Below are 6,085 nucleotides of genomic sequence, written 5' to 3'. Positions count from 1 at the left end.
AAAAAAAAACCTCCCTCCCTCATCAGTTTTTTGGTCTTGATAGGATGATAAACTAATAATTTTTTTATGGGGCCTTAGTACAGGAGATTTTCCACCTTTTCCATCAGTGATCTTTATTATTATCTTTACTAGGTGGGTACTTTTTATTTTTTCTATTTAGGTCTAGTATGTAGAGCAGGGGTCGTGAAACACAGGGGCAGGATAGTTGCTAAATACAACGGGTTCTGCCGAGGGGCGTGGCTTCGTATGTTGACGTCATGCATAATAGTTGTCAGCTATAGTTGTCTTTCAGATATAGTTCGTCCTCGACATAGAGTAGGCCCTGTCGTTTATCACACCATGATCACATAGCATAGCAAAACACAGCAACTCCATGGTACAACCAATGTAAGAGAAAATAAGTTGTCCCTGTGTAATTTACAGAGTGAAATAATACATAGGCCTCTTAGTCTTACTTTAGCGGTAGGAATTAAGCCGTAATCACAGAAAAAATGAAAACAATTCAATGGCCTATATACTACTAGTACTACAGTACTGTACTTAGTATGTGGATTTTCTAACATAATCCCATCATAATCTTACTGAAAGAGAAAATGGACCTAATAAATTAAAATTACAACTTCTATTACAACATAACTGCTGAAGTTAAGATTATTACTTTTTAATGTTTCAAAAAATTGCCGGCTATATTACACAAAAAGAGAAGGGGAACAGAATGTTATAAATATTTAATTAAATTAAATATATTAACCTTCCAATGTCTGTATTGTACGGAAGCCCGTTAGTGTCAACAGTGAATACAAATTTCAAATCAGTTAACGGCGGCCGCCAGATAATTAAGTGGCGGCCACCACTTAATTATCTGGCGGCCGAAACTTAATTATCTGGCGGCCGCCACTTACAGTATTTATGGGTACCCAGGTTGCGGTATAGCATTATTTTGATGTAGAACAGGCCATTAAAGCGCATGATTGACCTTGCATTTAATATACGGTAGCATTTAGCCTAGCTATTCATTTTAGCTACAGCTTGTAATAGCTTATAGGCCTAATAGCAGTCATATAGCCATTCACAAAATATATCTATATCTTTGCTGTAGCACATCAACTGTATTATATGTTCTATTTTGCTGTTTATGTGAGTGCGATATTGTCTGTTATGGCTGGGTTAAATATTAAAGGGCATTAAATAGTGATTAAAAGCATACAATTAGCTGGTCTCCAGCTATACCTTATTATGGCAGTCATATAGCACCCATTTCAAAAAGTGTTAGCAATTACATGGTTAAGTATTAAATAGCGATTAAAGGTATGTTCGTAGCTGTTATACAATAGCCATAGCTTATAATAGCAGTCATATAGCACCCATTTCACAAAATATAATATCACTAGGAAGCATTAAATAGCGATTAAAAGAATGTCATTAAATAGGCGTTTGCGATGATATAGGCGTTAGGTTTAAGCACGTCATCAGGCGTTTGCGACGATAGGCTTTAAGGATAAACATGTCAGCCATTTTACCATGTCCGCTAATAAATAGGTGTTCGCATCAGCCATTGCATTAATGAAGAGGAATTAAGGTTAATAAGATTTTTAGACTGAGTCGCCAGTAGGAACTGTGTACGCTAATTTAAAGGCATTTTCACCGGTCATTTGCAATTGAATATGTTATTTTTCCTATCTGTTATCGTCGCAAACGTCTATTCAATAGTAAAATACTGACGTGCTCCAAACTAAAATAACCATATAATCTATCGACGCAAACGACTGACGTGCTTAATTCTAAAGCCTATCGTCCGCAAATGCCTATTCAATGGTAAACCAGTGACGTGCTTAACCATAACGCCTGTTGTTGCAAACCCCTGACGTGCTAACCCTAACGCATATCTTCGCAAACGCCTATTCACCTGATGGGTGTACGGTAAGAATGGCCCCGGAAAAAATGGCCCAGGAAATAATGGCCCCGGAAAAAATGGCCCCGGAAAAATGGCCCCGGTAAAATTGGCCCCTAATGACAAGTAGGTAAAAATGGCCCCCAATATTAAAATTCTGTATAAAAACTGCTTTTTTTTTGCATTTTTGAACTGAAATAATTCAATTTTTATAAAGAATCTAACTAACATCAAGTAAATTCATGATGAATAAAAAGAGTAGTCGCGTTTAGTCTTATGTACAACAAGATAAAATGAATGAGAGCAGCATTATTAAGACTAACAGAATATAATTTGTTCTCGAGCTTTCATTCACACAGTGGACTTCTTCAGGAGACTGTATAAATGAAATAAAAAACAGCTATAATATACAATAGAGATAATAGGGGAGGTCCTATAACAACAGAGTATGCAAATGTGTTGGATAAAGCACTATGGCTAGTCTGCCAGAAATAATCAATCCTAATAAACAAAATTAAAAGAACAAAAGACCCATGATAAGAAACTGTGGGAAATAGCATAAAACATGTTAAAGTCAATACATAAGAAAAAGCAATCGCATCTAATCAGATGTGAAATAAATAATATAAATAATATATCAAATCTATAAACTACAGTATTTATAAAAACCAAGAAATAAAATTGCACTGTGTGGATGAAAGCTCGAGAATAAATTTTATTCTATTAGTCTTAAAAGTGCTGCTCTCATTCATTTTTTTATCAAGTAAATTGCCATTTCTATTTTGCACTTAAAAAAATAGAAATAACTTAATAAAAATTAATAATAATATTAAAAAAAAAAATAAAACATCAATTAAATTGCCATTTAGATTTCCTTTTTTGCAGTTAAATAATAGTAACATCTTAGTAAATTAAAAAAATAATAATTATAATAATACTAATAATGATTATTAACAACTTAAAAATAAAAATAATAATTGTGATTCAAATGCACATATACTTTAACTGAACTGTTTATTTGCATTGTTTATAACATGTAAAGTTATTTCATTTCATGTAAAGTTATTTTCATTTATACAGAAGTGAATTTCTCTCATACAAAAAAGATATATTAATTAATCAATCAGCAGGGTACTCCTTGAGATAGGAGCTAAACTAAGTAGTTTTCCAATATGCATATGGTTTATTTTGATAGGGTAGTTTACAGCATTTAAAAATTATTTGTTTTATTGAATTTTCTAATTGGGGCCCATTTTTTATTTATTTATTCAATTCTTGCCATTTTCAGTATTTAAATATTTAAAGATTAAAAAAAAAATACTATTTACTAATAATAAAATACTAAAAAAATTTCTATTACTAAATTTTTCCATTGGGGCCATTTTTACCTACTTGTCATTTAGGGCCATTTTTACCGGGGCCATTTTTTCCAGGGCCATTTTTTCCGGGGCCATTATTTCCTGGGCCATTTTTTCCGGGGCCATTCTTACCTACATTCCACCTGATGTGCTCAACAATAATGCCTATCATCGCAAACGCCTATTCAATGATAAACTGCTGGCGTGATTAACCCTAATGCCTATCGTTCCAAACGCCTTTTAAATGGTAATGTGCTAAATTGCTTAGCAGTAACGCCTATCGGCGCCAACGCTTGACGTGTATAACCATAACGAATATCGTTGCAAACCCTATAGGCGCAAAAGCCTTCAATGGTAAATGGTAAACTGCTAGCGTGCTTAACTCTAACGCCTATCATCGCAAACGTTGTGTAAAAAATGAAGTTACACCATTGTGGCAGCTACTAACATGCTTTTAATCAGTGATTGCTATATTTTGTGATATTGGTGCTATAATATAATTGATATTATATCTAGATAGTGACCAGCTACCATGCTTTTAAACACTACCGTATTTAATGCTTAATTTTAATCGCTATTTAATACTTAACCCTGTAATTGCTCATATTTTTTGAAATTGGTGCTATATGACTGCCATTATAAGGTATAGCTGGTGACCAGCTACTAGTATGCTTTTAATCACTTAATGCCCTTTAATATTTAACTCAGCTATAACAGACAATATCACAATGATATAAACAGCAAATGTAGGACATTTGATGCGCTACAGCAAAGATATAGATATATTTTGTAAAATGGCTATATGACTGCTATTATAAGCTACGACAAGCTGTAGCTAAAATGACTAGCTAGGCCTATTTACGATCATGCGCTTTAATGGCCCTTTCTACATCGAGATAATGATGTACCGCAACCTGGGTATCAATAAATAAGTGGCGGCCGCCAGATAATTATCTGGCGGCCGCCATTTAACTGATTTGAAATTTTTATTCACTGTTGACACTAACGGGCTTCCGTAGTATTGCAATTTGTATTGTATAAAGTAATGTATTAAATAACAACTAGGCCTATTCTTTAGTAGCCTATAGGGCCACATTCTGCATAGACATAAAGGCCAGACAGTGGCTGCTCTGGGATACATTTTTTCGGGGGTGGGGGAGGGGGATAAGCTGTCCAACAGGGGGATGAGCTCGTATGCCTGAGGAAGGGGTTTAGGAGATGACATTTTTCTGGATGGCCGGAAATGGCACTTAGCAGTGTGAAAGACATGTTTAGCATGGTGTAGGCTTATATTTAATTTTTTTGTTGGTCCGACAGGCCGGCGAGCTCGGCCGGGGGACCCTTGACTTGTCCGATGGGGTTGGGGATTTAGCTCCATTGTCCCCCGGCCCCGCCGCTGCTAGACAGACTCCTGCTGATTGCTGAAGCACTTGTCTAGGACTATGCTTTGCCTAGGCTTCAGACTACTGAAGAGGCCTCCTGGCCCGACCTAGCGCAGGGTTAGAAGTGCCTAGACCGACACGATCGTCCATACTTTGGGCCCAATGGTCTGGAAATGGACTCGATGTCTCTTGGGCCCCCGATCGTCCGTCACCCGGCCGTAGCAGCAGCACAAACGTACCTATGTACAAACTAAGCCTCATCCCGCCTCGCTAACGTCACATGGCCACACGGTGTGTGTGCGATGTTTTTAGGTAGACTGTATAATTTATACATGACGTGTTACCATACAAACCACGCCCCCTCTGCTGAACCCGTTGTTTGGCAACTACCCAGGGGCAGTATTGCGTAGCACAAAAATAAGATAAGCTTCGAGGCAAAATTATTGAACTCATGTTATTTAAAAATCCATAATTCCGTAACGAAGAATCGTATCACATTATTTTTTTCTGGAAATGTTCTTAAAAGACTATTCTACACCACTATAAGTTTTAAGAAATGAAAAAAATGTTTCGAACTCTGCCACAAGATGGGAAAAGAAGAGCCTATCTAAATAGTGAATTAAAATAGGCCTCTGCAGTACAATACGTAGGTAGATAGTACACTAGGCCTAGATAGCTATAAAAGTAGCGTGTAGTACTTTTTCAGTTACCGTATGACTTACGAATTTCTCTTATATATATATATACTACTAATTTTATGTAATTTATGTAATTTTCGAGATACCATCGGATTGGGACCCTTGCTGAGGCGTGCCACAAACACCCATTTACTATACGAATTTCTAAGTTGTCCAGTGAAAAGGCCTAGGCCCTGTCGCCTACTATTTTATGAGCCTAGCTCAACAAACGCAATGTTGTACGCCTATCTATGCAATTTTGGTCAAGCAAAAACTGCATGTAATATAATAATAAATAATAGCATATTGAGAATCAGTTTCTTTTAGAATTTTGTAATAAATTTCAAACACATGTTGATTAACAGATATTTACTATCAAATGACAAACTTTTCTTATTAATATTTTTATTTATTTTTTTCAATTTTCTATTATTTTTGCAATCGCCACACTGTAGCATAGGCTTTATGGTCACTCATGCATGCAAGGCACCAAGATGGCTATCCAGCAGCGTCTCATGTCGCAACTCTCTGTATATAGGAACTCTATTCTGTACCTTTGATCTTCGCTCGATAGCACTCCGGAGTAATGAACCCTTTATAATGACTAGCCAACCTGTTTATTCTATTATAATTAGCGAACCTTATAAATAATGAGCTTTATGAATAGTGAACTTTAAAAAAATTATGAATAGGCCTAATGTGGTACGAAGCTTACGTAAATTACCTAAATAAAGGAAATAGCCTTGAAATTATTCAAAGATATTAAGAATGGTTGTC

This window comes from Anneissia japonica, unplaced genomic scaffold (genome assembly GCF_011630105.1).
Source record: "Anneissia japonica isolate Jap-2015-1 unplaced genomic scaffold, ASM1163010v1 scaffold142_len1259957_cov175, whole genome shotgun sequence".
Lineage (NCBI taxonomy): Eukaryota > Metazoa > Echinodermata > Crinoidea > Comatulida > Comatulidae > Anneissia > Anneissia japonica.
Note: the sequence above shows the minus strand (reverse complement) of the source record.